The sequence below is a fragment of the Chiloscyllium punctatum genome, chromosome 7, assembly GCF_047496795.1.
Source record: "Chiloscyllium punctatum isolate Juve2018m chromosome 7, sChiPun1.3, whole genome shotgun sequence".
NCBI lineage: Eukaryota > Metazoa > Chordata > Chondrichthyes > Orectolobiformes > Hemiscylliidae > Chiloscyllium > Chiloscyllium punctatum.
In genome coordinates, this window is record NC_092745.1 from 110600636 (window position 1) to 110616652 (window position 16017).

The window sequence follows — 16017 nt, forward strand, 5'->3', positions numbered from 1 at the left end:
GTCCAGTCATTTGTCTGTCATCATAATGTTCTGATATATTATTGCTAAGATCAATGAGCATTGAAGCTTTAACACAATCATTATTTACATCAATGAGAATATGCTGCTTCAATTTTGGACTACTATAAAAAGATTGATTTGTGACAGCAAATTTGAAAGCATAGGACATTGGCATTTTAAGACAGCAATAGTTTTTGCCTTTGGATGTACTTACTGCCAGAATCAGTGGTGTGATAAACTGTATGCCAAATGGATAGTCTTATTTATTAATGTCACTATTCCTTTCTATAAAGTGTAAAACATTGCATGTGGTATCTGACATGTCTAAAGTATTTGACTTTTACCCTAAGACACAAGGTAAGCTAAATTTCATTTCACTTAAATAAAGCAATTCAGAATACTTTGGAAGAATTGTTTACCAGAAAGTTTATATTTACAAAAATGTTTGGATTTCTGAAAAAAAGGATTCAAAGCTCTTGTGGCAGAGATTGTGTTTTCGTACTGACCCTATTCTAGATTTCTATAATTGCAATATAACACTTCATAAATATGCCAACTAGTCTGGAGAAAAGCACTTTCAGTAGCTAAAACGATTTTAGTTAACATATTTCTGCCTCTTAGGTATTTGGGCCTCAGTTTTTGTTCTGATCAAAGTTTTTATGCCTCAGTTGAACCCTTAATTCCATGATGCTTTAAAAATTTGCAACTGCACAACATTGTTATCCTTTAGTATCACTCACACATTCTGGCCTTGGTACATACATTCAGATAATTATTTTTGTGCTCGTCACTCCTGATTCCTGTTCTCTATTAACTACATTAACATACACCTCCACTTGCATACATAGCACTTCACAAGCTTTGACACATATTCTTACCGCATCAGAACTCACCTTTACAACATAGTTTCATGTCAGATTACTCCAAAATCCTGCATTTCAGTTTTCACCATGGAACAATACAAGACCTAAAACTCCTCTTTTGTTTCAGCACTTGGCTCCAATGAACGTTACCACTGACTAAGCCCCAAGTTGCATTTTGTAGAAATATTCAGGCTCTGGATCCTTCCACTTACAGTTCTTCCATTTTACAAAACTTCCATAATCTATTTCCTTGCTCCAACTCTCTTGTATAATGACTACCATTTGTTCCATGGCCTGCCATTTAAAAAAGTGAGTCTAAATTCATCTATAAAAGTTGTATGAGAGTCCTATACATATAATTTATTCACAACGTGAGGAAAAGAGGGATGAGTGGGATAGTGCCCAGTGTCGCTGTCCCAGTGTCAGGAACCTGGGTTTGATTCCGTCCTCAAGCAACTGTCTGTGTGGAGTTTGCATATTCTCCTCATATCTGTGCAGATTTCCTCTGGGTGATCTGGTTTCTTCCCACAGTCTGAAGATGTACAAGCTAGGTGGGTTGGCCATGCTAAATTACTCTGTAGTGTCCAGGGATACGTAAGTTAGGTGTGTTAGCCATGAGAAATGCAGGGTTAGTAGGATGGGGGAGGGGCCTGGTTGGGATGCTCTGAAGACTCAGTATGGGGCTGAGTTGGGCCGAATGGCCTGTTTTCATGCTGTTGGGATTCTATTCTATAGACAAATATGTGATAGCAATGTGTTGAGAAAAACAGAATGCAAATATGTTCTAGAAAAACCGTGGTGGAAAGAAATAGAGTAAGAAAAAAGATAGAGATAACTTCAAGAAAAGTTTATTTCTCTCCATGAATAACCAAAAAATTAAAGATGAACTGATGTATATTGAACAGTAATATTGCCTATTCTATTCAATTCAGTAAGGAGGCTTGTGCTAGTTGAATGATCATTTGATGTAGAGTACACAAACTGCACATTTACATATACTGGAAACAGGGTAAAAACAACAACTGCAGATGCTGGAAACCAGATTCTGGATTAGTGGTGCTGGAAGAGCACAGCAGTTCAGGCAGCACCCGAGGAGCAGTAAAATCGATGTTTCGGACAAAAGCCCTTCATCAGGAAGGGCTGTTGCCTGAAACATCGATTTTACTGCTCCTCGAATGCTGCCTGAACTGCTGTGCTTTTCCAGCACCACTATCCCATATCCTGGAAACAGCTTATCAGCTTTTACGATCGAGTGAAAATGGGTCAAATTTCTACTTTAAAATCCAACCCTATAGTTCTACAGGACATGATAAAGATTTTTAAAAAACTTTGTAAACTAATAACTATTTTGTCGCACTTACATCTCGCTTTCCAGCCTGTTGATATATTTGAAGTCAGCTTTCTTGAACAAAGTTATCATCACTGTTTCATTCTGGCCTGAGTTCCATTGTTAAATGTGTTTTCATCAAAAAAGTGTGATATTTGTTAAAATCAAGTCCTAATTTCATCAAAATCACGAATAAAGTCAATGCAAGGTCATCTTTTTTAACTTTGACATTTGTGACGCTGATATTAATATCTGCTCTAGAGTAATCCATCCTCCCAAACCAGTTTGATTGAGAATTTACTTACTGGTAATTGATTTGAAAAACATATTTATGACTGTTGAATGAGGCATAAAGATGTTGATATGAGTTCAGAAATAGTTCCATAATCCTGTAATTAATAACATTTCAAAAGACAATTGATCAACTTTAATATCTTTTGTTATTTCTATTTCTGTTAATATTTGTACAAACCTTTAACTTTAGTGAAACCATGAGAAATCAAATCAGTATAAAGTAATTGAATCAGCCTAATTAGAGAAGCACGTTTTGTCCAATTTCAGCAATAATGTGTGTGCTAATACTGAGTTATTAGATTGCCAAATGTAAGAAATTTCAAAAATTGCACTGACAAAGTTACAGGTGGCCCTCGATAATTTCATTCCATTTAGCACCAAATTATGGAGAATTTTAAGAAAGAAAATTAGTACTTGCCAAAGGTGCTTCACTTAAATCTCCTAAAGATAGAGAATTTTTAGTCAAGTAGAATTCAAGTCATAGATGTGTGAATCATTGTGTGCTAAGCCATTCAACCCTTAGTTCATTGGTCTATGCTAGTTAACAAATACTGAACTGATACTAACAGGAACGAGGGCCCAAATATGTGAAGGTAATATATTTTGCGTGACTTCAGAACAATCAAAAAGCACAAACAATGAGGTGTTCAGATATAGTGCAGGATATTGCAGAACTAATACAGGAAATTGTAGGTGACTGTAATTATTATTTTTTTATAATGAATTGTGGAGAACTTACTAATGACAAACACCACGAGAATCACCTGAAATTGCAGTCAGTTTATTCCATGGAAATTGATCAAGTGAATTTGAAAAGTAATGTTTTTTTTGTAGGTCTAAAATATTTTCAGAATTTGAAAAGTATCAGCATTTTCAGGGGCTTATATAAAATTTAGAATATACCAATATATTTGTCTATAAAATGAGGCACTGTATTCAATGTTTAAATTCAAACATAAGGACCTTTAAATTGCTGGTAATTTTGTTATGTAGAAACTGAAACAAAAATAGAAGAAGCAAAAGTAACAATTTAAAACTTGTATGCTGTAAACAAAACCAAAGCTTGACATCTCTATTTATCCACCAGAATATAATAAATGAATTGATGAGGGCATGGTTTTCAGGGACAATACAGTACTTTGCTGTCTTTAATTTTGCTACATCATTTGGAAACATATGTCATGTGCTATTTCTCAACTGCTAATTTGCTGATTTGATGTTAAAAACAGTTGTTATGACCTCAGATGTCTGGCAATTAATTCCATAACTATTCCAATTTTGCTTGGAATGGGTCATTCTAATTTTCTAATTTGCAATCATCTACTTGTAGCGAAGGCTGTAAACTTGAAATTAGGAAATCATGGGTGAAAATATATATCTGAGTTGGAGCTCATCATATTGTATTATCAATGTTATGGCAAATAATAGAAGGGAAAATGTATTGAAAGGTCTATGAAAATATAAGTCAGGACCAATGTAATGATTTATAATATATTAATATTGCAGTCATGAATGTTGATCCTAATTATCTGTATTCAAAATTGAGCCTAACAGATGATTTTCCATATGATAATTTACTTACCTTTTATCGACAACTAATATACTGATGCCAGCTTACATCAAAATGTTTTATTTTTAAAATATTTTTTGAAGATCAGTAATGACCATTGTATAGGAAGTGGTACGATAATGTTTATATTGTATTATGTAACATATGTGACATAGTAATATATGCATTTATTACTATTCACAATTGTAAATTGTGCACAAAAATCCAAATTAAGATGATTCATCCAGAGTTATCAATTTCAATATTACATCAGTCATCATGCAAACTTGTATAATAAAGAAAATGTCAGTTAAGGGGGAAAAGTATAAGAAGTAATGAAATGAACAACATGCCAGGGAAATTAAATTGAATAAGTATGAGCATGAGACAGCTACAGTTTTACATGTTACCTCAAACCTGTCTATCTCAAACTGAACTATACAATGATAGAAAGCATGCAACAGAAACAGATGAAGACTAAGTTCTGGGCTAATTCATTTCTAAAATGAAGGAAACATAATGTGGCGTGGTCTTTGTTGCACCCCAGACACAAAGCAATCCTAAGGTAATCTATCAGCCATTAGGTTTTAATCTATTTATCAAAACACTTGTGATGAGAAAAGGCACATGAAATATAATGCTGATATTCTAAGGTAAGTAATCACATTTTGTTATCTTAAAGTGAGAAGGAAATAATTCTGTTTATTGGAGGAGAGAGATAACCAGAAGAATTGACTTGGATTTAATTGTTGACCTATCATAAGCAAAATCCACTTTAGTTCTAAATATATATTTGATCCATTAGTTATTTCTTAAAAAATGTACAGCATGTGCAATTTTGTCAAGGCATCAATCAGCTGTAAAATACTGTCTTTATAATTAAATAGCGTACAAGTGACTATGCTAGCTGTTTATAAAGAGTAAAATTAAATGCATATTTTGATAAACACTTTAAGAAGCTGTGTAGGCCAACATAGAAAACATGTACAATAAGCAATTGATACTTCACTACAGATATTATATTTCCAGATGTAAGAATTCATAGCTCAGCTTCATCTTCTTTATCTCCTGAAAAATTTCAAGTAATGCATTAATTCCTCCAGGAATTACAAAGAAAAGATGCAATTTATGTATTAATTGGAAGCTGATGTAAAAGATACACTGTAGCTCAATGGCAGAATAATTCAAAGTGTCTGAAAGATGATAAAGTTGATTGTTCCTTCAACATCAATGCAATTTTCTTTGATGCAACCATTGTAAAACAAATAGAAAAACAATTTCAGAATATAGTCAATTTCTCAAAACACTAAAAGAAGAAATAAGGTTTGACATTTTCAACAAATTCACAAAAGAGGGGTTTGCTATAGTTCACAGTGACTTCCAAAATTCAGTTGGGTCGTCTAATAATCAATGAATATAGGCAAAGTTGAAAGCCTTGATTAGTTTGTTGATGTTCTGCAAGTTGAGCAATATTGCTTAAAAGCCACTTTGGTGGAACAAATTTGAATTCGGAAACTGGTAGACCTGGATTTTTCATTAAAAATAATTTCATTGCTCAGATCAAAATTTATAGCAGCAGCAATCCAAAGGATGCTCTTTATCCAAAAACAATGGACATGAAATATAAGACCATCAGGCAGATAATATTGTTCTTCCCTTTAATTGTGATGTTATAAAATTACAACGTTGTGGTTTTTCTGGGCATTTTGTCCTCTTCTCCAGAAAGCATTGGTGTATTGCATGGGTTCTAAATCAGCTTTGTGCATTGAGTTGTTAATAAGTAACTGCATATTTTCAGTCTATGAGCTATGTTGCAACTGAACCCAACATTGTTTAGGAAAGGCATTTGTACATTTCTACCAGTAGAATTGATTGTTATATGGTACTGAGGAACCAGAAACCTGGTTGAATTCCCCTTCCAAACTCAGGGGCAAAAGGCCAATTGCATTAATCCTTTCACATCTCAGTGCATTCCAGAGAGCAAACACTGTTTATATAATTTTCTCACTGGATTGATTCATCAAACCACCAGAGAAATCACATAGATCATTGAAAGAAAAGGTTTGTCATGTAAATGCCATTGCTTTCAGTAGACAGCAAGCTAAGTGCAATTATCAGAAATTCTCATATTTATTAAAAATAAGCAACCTTTTCAGATGTAAAACAGAATATATTTCTGTTACCAAACATTTGTGGCCTCAAGAAAATGACAGTATTGATTAAGGTTTGCAAGTGAAAATATGGTCAGTAGAAAATGCATCCTGGTCAAAGATAAATGAATGGATAAATTGATAAAGCATAATCTTGATGCAATGAAAATACTGTACAGAGTGCTGTATGTTTGTCAAAAAGATATATCATCCCAATGAAGTTACAAAGGGTTCCATGTATGCTAATCTGCAAAACCATAACATTACAGACAGAGATAAGCAACTGCAGTCCAATAGTCAAAAAGTGTGGTGTTCGAAAAGCACAGCTGGTCAGGCAGCATCTGAGGTGCAGGAGAATCAATATTGAGCGTAATCTCTTCATCAGCTTATGTTCAAAACATCAATTCTCCTGCTCCTCACATGCTGCCTGACTGGCTGTGCTTTTCCAGCACCACACTTTTTGGAAGACTTTCCTGCATCCAGTTACGATTAAATCATTAACAGGAAAATAAAAGTGACTGGACATTCTGGATGAGGCTAAAAGAATGAAAACCATTTTTCGTAGGACATCAGGATGATCTTAACTATTATGGTTAATAGTGGTCGGTCAATTCACAATGCTCTATAGGTTATCAATGAATTTATTGGACACAGCTAAGTTAATGAGCATCAACCACATTCCACTGAAGACCCGTGTTTCAGAACTGGCCATAATCCAAACTAAGCAGTTTTACTACAGCTGTAATAGTTTCATCTACCCAACAGTGTGGAAAATTGCCCAATTATGTCCTGACCATAAAAATAATATATATCCAATCCATCCAATACCATCCTACTAGCTTATTCTCGATTACTAGCGAAAATGGCAAGGAGTCATCAACATTGCAATAAAGAGCAACATAATTCACCAATAACCTAATCGCCGATTTTCAGTTGGATTTTCCAGGATGATTCATTTCTGGACCTCATTTCAGCCTTGCTTCTGATATAAGTACAAACTGGATTCCAGAAGGAAATCACAGATTCCCAAAATCTAAGCAACATTGACTTCATGTGGCACCCAGGATCTTTAGTACAATTGAAAGAAGTGGGAATTGGAGGAAACACTGCATAGGTTGAAGTTGAGACTGAAAAGAAGGATGATGTTGGGTGTCAATCATTTCAATCCCAGGATGTCACTGCAGGAGTTCAATGCAGGGGCAAGGTCCTGGTCCAAACATCTTCAGCTGCTCAATCTCTAACATAAAGTTTGAAATAAGGCTGTTCAACTAACAGAATTGTGGAAGTGTCTTCATCACATGGACTACAATTGTTAAAGAAGGCCCACCATTACCTAATAAGTAACATCTAAGGATAGACAAAAAATGCATCTTGTTCCCCACTCCTGAAAATAAAGATCAACTTCGATTTTTTTTCCTCCTCTAGCACATTCAAATTTCTGGAAGTGAGATATTTCAGCATTTGAGATTAAATAATTTGCTACCTTTTTGTACCTCCTCAATTATTAAAATCCATGGTGCAAAGTATGAACAAGCTAGAAAAAACTTTCTCGGACAGGAAGACAATTTACAGTGACACTGACAAAAAAACAAATGAAGCTATCTAATGAAGGATTTTTCTACCAACGAAACAAGTGTTACTCTGAAGCTGAATTGCCAATTTATTGCTGAAATTTAAAGTTTGTGCCATGAGCTTGAGAATTTCAAAGTCCATTCTAAGTGAGCCACTCAGATAATGGAGAGTTGCCATCAGTTAATGATGGATTAAATGTGCAAGAATAATGTTCCAACACAGTATGCAGCAGTTCCTCAGGGCAGCTGAGGCCCCAAGCTTAATTATATTCTGATGTTTTATGAATGATCTTCCTGCCATAAAAATACTGGAAGTGGGAATGTCCACTGATGATTACTTAACATCCAGCCTGATTTATAAAGTCCTTTGAATAATGCAACTGTCCATCCTTGCATATGGATATCAGGCTTGAGTTGATAAATGACAAGAAACATAAGCACAATCCTAAGCAACGACTCTTCCTAAAATGAAAGAGCAGAACCAACTCTACTTAACATTCAATGTCATTTCTTCAGGGAATGCTACGTGTGCAATATCTCAGTCCCACTGACCAAAAGTCCAACCACACTGACCATATAACTGCCATGGATACTAGAACAGGTCAGCATCAGAATAAGTGGCTATCCTCCCATCTCTCCAAATACACTTTTCCACTTATGACATATATGGTAAGAGTGCATAGAATGCTCTCCACTTGCCTAGGTGTTGCTGAATAACAGTTTCAAAACTTGACAGCAATAAGGACAAAGTTGTCCATTTGACTGGAACCCCATACATTTGTGGTTGTAATGTGTACTGTTCACAGATGCACTAGTTCAAGTTTCTCAGCCATTTTCAGTGGCATCTCAAGCACCTACAAAGACATGTGCATGAGAAAATCATCAACCCTAACTCTGCTTGCAAGCCACATGTCATTTTCTTTTGAATATTGTACATGGGATGTGGGCACACCTGGCAAGTCCAGCATTTTTCACCCATCACTAGTTGCCCTTGAATTGAATGGCTTGCTAGGGCCTTTCAGAGAAGAGTTAACAGTTGGCCATATAGTTGTAGTTCTGGGGTCAATGCAAACAAGACCAGGTAAAGATACCTCTGAATAACAATGTTGAATCTTATGAATTTTTGGCAATGACCAGATGCCATCATTAGAATATGTTGATTTTTAATTTATTTTTGAATGCAAACTTCACATCAACCATGATGGGATTTGAGCCCATTTTCACAGAGCATTAGCTTGGTGCTCAAGATTGTCACTCCAGTGACAACATCACTAAGTCATAAGACCATAAGACATAGGAGCAGACATTAGGCCATTCAGCCCATCGAGTCTGTTCTGTCATTCAATCACATCTGATAAGTTTCTCATCCCCACTTTCCCGCCTTCTTGCCGAACCCTTGACAATCAAGCACCTATCTATATCAGTCTTAAATACACTCAATAACCTGCCCTCCACAGCCTTCTGTGGCAATGAATTGGGTATCGAACTGGGCAGCCACGAGGTATTGAACTGCAGAATCAAAATCCTGTAACTCTAGATGTAGCAGTATGTTGGGTGGACTGTCAAAACATCGACACTGCTCAAGGGCAATTAAGATAAAGCAATACATTCTGGACTTGCCAGTAATGCCACCCAATTGTTTATATTGGCTTGAACAGTAATGGAAGAAAAAGTAGAATAAAATACTGAAAAGAATACAAATAAATAGAAACCTGACCTTATTGATACAATGTCATAAAGTTTGCAATAACCTTGGTAAGAAATAATAATCAGTGAAGTAAGTTTGTAAAATGAAGTTAGCTTCATATACTTTTTACCTTGGAAAGGGTTGATTGCTAGTAAGTTATTTTTTCAAAAATAATTCAGACAATTATTTTCCATTTAAAATTCACAAGAGAAACTAAATAGCTGACAGAAATCTTGTGCTGTTTTTATATGCTGTGTAATTTATTTAGCTTTGTAAACAAGCAAATGGCATTCTTTGCACACATTCTTTCCCCAAATATTTTCTTCTCTGCCCTCTCTCTCTCTGTCTCTCTCAGATTCAATGCTCGACCGAGGAAATCTTGGAAAAGCCCTGAGCTGCCTGTCGGGTGCCACACAATAGTCAATGTTGTGGAGATTCACTTTAATTTGTCTATTTCCTAATTTGACACAGACTCCATATGTGCCCATACAGCGCAGCATCTAGGGTGGGTGGTTCAATTGTCCTCATCTACTCTGTCATACTGAACGTTGGTTTTCTATTGCACTAGCTTGCTGGCTGGATTCAATTTATTTTTTTTACAGTAAGTGAGAATAGAAAAGGATACATGGGAGTCATGCTCAGGGCAGTCCTGATACTATTATATGAACGCTCAGTAAGTGTTGTAAATGTATTTACTGTGCAAATACTCTAACTTATTAAAATCTAGACAGATTGGAATGATACATATAATATTTCCATGTCATAGCATCATAAAAGCATTACAGTACGGAAGGAGACAATTTGGCAAATCGATCTGTGCTGGCTCTTTATTGAGCAATATAAATCAGTTTCATTCCACAGTGCTATCCCCATAGCCCTGCACACTTATTTCCTTCAATTGCACATCCTATTTCCTTTTTTAAATAATTCATCACCTTCATTGTCCTCATGTATAATTAATTATATTTACTGATATTGCATAATGGAATTAAATATTTTAGGTAATATTTTACATTGCCACAGGCTTTTGGAGGTCTCCAAGGATATATTCTTGGTCTCCTCCCATTTTGCATCTAAATACTGCCCCTTGGTAACATAATTTAGAAACGTGGCATTTGATTCCACATTTTCAGTTGTGACATTTAGCTCCACTTCACTACAATCTTTCTTGAGCCCTCTACTGTCAATGTGTTATTAATCTGTTTGTCTGATGTTTAGTCCTGGATAAATTATAGTTTCCTCAAATTAAGTATTGAGAAAGCTATTGCCTTTGTTCCCCACCATGACTTTCATTTCACACTGTCAATTTCACCCCTCTGTCAGACCTTACCTAAAGCTAAACTGAACGGTTTTCATCTCTGATCTCCCATAGGTTGTGCTCCCAAACCTTCCTATTCCCTATTACAAAGAATGTCTAGTTTCACCTCTGAACTGACATTCAATATTACACTTCTCTGCCTCTATCTCAGCCAGCTGACAGCCGAATGCTTCATTCATGCTTTTGTACCCTCCAGACATGACTGTTCAAATACTTTCTTGGCTGGTCTCCCATCTTGTACCTGCCATATATTTCAGCTGTTCCAAACTCTGCTGCCATCATAACTTGTACAAAGTTTAATTCACACTTTCAAACCTTGGCTTGCTGATCTACATTGGCTCCCAGCCGACCAACATCACAATTAAAAAATTCTTATCCTTATGTTCAAATTTTTAAATTTCCATTCTATTCCTATTTCTGGTAGTTTCTCTAAACCTAAAACCCTATTGTTTCGCTCCATCTCTTGTGTCAATGCATTGCCTATTGTCTCCACTGCATAACATTGTGTCTTCAGCAGTCTAACTCAATGACTCTACTTTTTAAAACCTCTTGATTTCCTAACCTCTCTGCTTTTATGGCTCTCCTTTTAACCTATCTCTTTTACCAAGCCTTCACCCCTTATATTCTGATTTATTTCGGTATCAGCTTTTGCTTAATTGTACTCATTTGAAAAATGTTATGTTTGCCTATATTAAAATCACTTTACGTTAAAAGTGAGTCCTTGTTGTTGATTTTACCATAAGGATACTGCCAATGTTCCTTGTACAACCAATAGGAAGTTATTAAAAATATCATAAGGGCATAATAGGAATCATGTGTTGGATATAGTTCTTATTTTTTGATAAGATTTTCATGTGAGAGGTTTGTTATGACTCATGAATTGAAAGTTGCTTTACTTTATAGCACTGTCTATTGATAGTAAGCTATTTGAATGCAGACATTTAAACCAACAGCTTGGAATCTATTATGCAATGTTACTCATTGAGGTCCCAGGTGGTTCAGACATTCATTTTACATTAATCTCTACAATGTACAGACAGCAAACAGTTTCTTCAGCTGTTGTCCTATGAAAATTTCCATATTTATGCATTTAAATGACAAAATGCATAAGTACTGTGATACAATTCATGCAAGTTCATTGCATAATAATTAGCAGTAGATGCCAGAAAATTATGTAATTATATATTAATTCATACCAACGTACAATTAGCTTCATTATATTATGTTATAAATCAATATCTGTCTTACAATTATGTGACAAGTGTTAAAAGCTTGTAGCATACTTAGTGGATAATGCTTTGTATTTTTCAGTTGAGTTCAACCTCCACTTAACTAGAGTTCTATATTAACCACTGTTTCCTATTCTTTCAGTACTTTTCCCACTTCTTCTACATCGGTTTCTGATTCTTCAATTCATATTGATATGGTTAACTCAGCCAAGCACCTTCTTGCATTGAGGAATCGGACTGAAGATCAGTCACCCATCATTATTCAACCTAATGTGTAGACCCCAAGGAATGAGTGCATCATCAAGGGATCAGTGGAAATAAACAAATACACGTGTGTATGTCTAATCTCTATCAGAGACTATTTACATTATCCATACACACCCCTTCCAATTTGGAATAAAAAGCATCCTAAGGAAGTGCACACATTTAATCAGATTTGTTAATAGTCAATTCCAGGACCTAGGATAAAACAAAAAGAAAGGCATGAAGATTAAACTATGTTCAGTTTCCTTTCTTTGTCACAAAAAATGATATGCTGATCTGCCACCTTAAGTAAAACAGCTGCCACCTGGCTTATACAATTAGATATGGTAGCTGGGCTGTGGCTTATGGTAAAAGCTTCATAAAGCTGATAGTTACCAGAAAGATGGTAGGTGAGAGCAGCTGTCATCTTCACTGCCACCAGAGAAGCTGTGCTCATTATAGAATGTATTTGCAAATCATGCTTTTAGCCCTGACAAAACCCAAAGACTGCTTGTTTGAACGATTGAAAACTCGGGATATCAGTTCTAGAACATACAACTGGGACTGACGTAGTAGCCACATGGATCTTTCTCATTCCCCCAAATTTGCTTTCCTATTCTATCTCTACCAGTCCTCATAGAAAAAGTATTCCCTTGATGTTAAGAGGAGCATCACATCTTTTCCATTCATTCATGGCATCTGAGTGTCACGAGCAAGGTTGGCACTTATTACCATCCTCTAATTGCCCTCCAGAATTTGGTGGTGAGCAATCGTTTTGACCCGCTACAATCCAAGTAGTAAGAAATTGATGTTGCAATTTGTCAGCTGTCAAAAGAAAAGATTGGAAAATAATTACAACAAAGTGTTCTCCTGCTGTGAGAAATTGTCCCAAAAATAACCCTAGTTGTAGCATTTTCCAATCTGTGGAGGCTTGGAATTATCGGTCACTCCTCTCTGTAGGGAGCCACTCAATGAAGCTTCTATGAGACCCAATGGAAGCAACATTGTAGGAATCCCACACATCAACATGCTTTCTCTGTCTTAATGCAAATTAGAAAACAGCGAAATTAGATAGGAGAGGGGGAATAAAAATTTCCACCCTGAACAAAAGACAGATTTCCTATGGAGGTACTCCTTAATTCGATTGTTGATGATTTTTCCTTAAAAATGGAAAATATGTGTTATAGTGAGCCTCTAGGAGGATTAATACCAGAAATAATGGCTTTGACATTGACCCCTATCAACTGACAGTAGATCAGGTCAATTGAGTGGTTCAATAATTAAGCATGAAAAACAGGTCATGGAAATGAAGTTTTTTAAAATATTGTTTTATTGTAGTGGATGTCAGGAAATCTGACTCTGTGTCAGAGAGGGAGGTGGAACATTTAATTACCAGAAAATGAATTGGATTCCTACAGTGCAGTTGTGAGTGTCATTTAAAATGGACTGTTTGTTGCAAGGGATTCCCAGTGACCATAAAATGTAGGAACAGCAGTAGGTCATTCAGCCTGCCAAGTCTGCTCTGTCTTTCAATGAGACTATGCCTGATCTGGTAATCCTCAACTCACTTTCCTGCCCTTTCTCCATTACACTTGATTCCCAAACTGATGAAAAATCTGCCAACCTCAGCCTTGAATGTACTTAATCACTGACCCTTGGCAACCTTCTGCCGTAAAAAAGTCCACAGATTCACTACCTTTTGAGAGAAAATAATTCATCCATAACTGTCCTAAATGGATGACCCTTTACCCCAAGTTTATTCTGTATAGTTTCAGGATCTCCCACAAGGGGAAACAATCTCTATCCAAGCAGACAAACCACCTATATTTCAAAAAGGTAATTTCTCAAATTCTTCTCAATTCCAATGAGTATAGGCCCAAACTACAACCTTTCCCCAAAGTAAAATCCCTCTATACCAGAGATCAACCTAATAAACATTCTCTTGCCTGCCTCCAATGCCAGTATATCTTAAATAGGAGATCATTTTTGAGCGGCATGGTGGCTCAGTGGTTAGCACTGCTGTCTCGCAGTGCCAGGGACCTGGATTCAAGTCCCATCTCAGGCGATTGTGTGGGAGCTTGCAAATTCTACCTATGTCTGTGTGGGTTTCCTCTACATGCTCCGGTTTCCTCCCACAATCCAAAAATGTGCAAATTTGGTGAATTAGCCATGGTAAATTGCCCATAGTGTTAGGTGCGTTAGTCAGGGGTAAATATCGGGTAGGGGAATGGGACTGGAAGGGTTACTCTTTGGAGGGCCAGTGTGGACTTGTTTCCAAAGGGCCTGTTTCCATCTAATCTCTCGTGATGTTAAAAAACACTGTTCAAGTATTCAGGGTACCAAACAACTAGTACAGTTGTTATAGCTTTGTATCTTTTATCTAGATACTCCATTTCCTTTGAGATGAAGGAGAACATTTCCATTTATTTTCCCTATTCCTTGCTAATTTTGGATACAAGCCTTTGGTGATTCATACATGAGGCCCCCAAATATCTCCATGCTGTAGCTTTCAGTAGTCTTCCTCCATTTAAATAACAATCATTTCCTCTACTTGTCCTACCAAAGTGAATAACCTCTCATTTTTCACTTTGGGATATGGAATATAAAGTTTATTCCACTCACTTAACCTGGTCATATCCATTTGCAGATTCTGTTATCCTCAGCTCTTACCTTCCCACCAATTTTTGTGGCATCTGCAAACTTGTCTGTAGCAGGTTTGATTCCTTCATCTAAGTCATTGACATATACTGTAAATAATTATGGTTCTAGCACAGTTCCCTGTGGCACTCTGCTAGGTAAGGCTGCCATCATAAAGATGCCCTCCGTAACCCCCAACACTGTCTGAGAAAAACAGAATCCTTTACCCATGCTAATATACTATCTCCAACATCTTTAGCACTTACATTATTACATAGTATTTGTGGTATCCTATCAAATACCTTCTGAAAATCCAAATATAGGGCACCCACAGCTTCCCCTTTAACTAGCCCATGGGAATTAGAGTGGCATTGAGGTTAGCACTGCTGCTCTCAGTGCCAAGGACCCAAGATCGATTCTAGCCTTAGGTGACTGTGCTGAGAATTCACATTTGCCACATGCCTGCATGGGTTTTCTCCAGGTGCTCCAGAATCCTCCCAAAGTCTAAAGATCTGCAGGTTAGGTGGATTGGCCAGGCTAAATTGACCATTGCGTCCAGGAATGTGCAGGCTAGGTGGATTAGTCATGGGAATTGCTGGGTTACAAGGATGGGGTAAGTCTGGGAGGGATGATCTTTGCAGGGTCAGTTTGGACTCAATGAGCTAAATGGCCTGCTTTCACACTGTATGGATTCTATTCTATCCTGCTATTACTGCCTTAAAGAATTCTTATAAATTTGTCAGCTATGATTTTTCCTTCAAGAAGTCATGCTGATTCTGCTTGATTATGTTACGTATTTCTAACTGCTCTATTCTTTCACCATTTATAATAGATTTGAACATTTTCCAAATAGTAGATGTTAGTTTACTTGTGTTCTTATCTCCTTCCCTTTCGGAATAAGGTTGTTGGCAATTTCTCAATCACCTGGGACTTTTACAGAACCTAAGAGGTTGCTTGGGCAATTCAGTCCCTTAAGCCTGTTCCACCCTTTGGTAAGAATATGGCTGATCTCATCCTGGCTTCAACTCCATTTTCTTGCTCATTTTCCACAATTCTTTAATCCATGACTAATTAAATATCTGTCTATCTCATCTTCAGTTTCTTTTTTAAATGCTGGTATCCACCACACTTGGGGGTAGTGAATTCCAC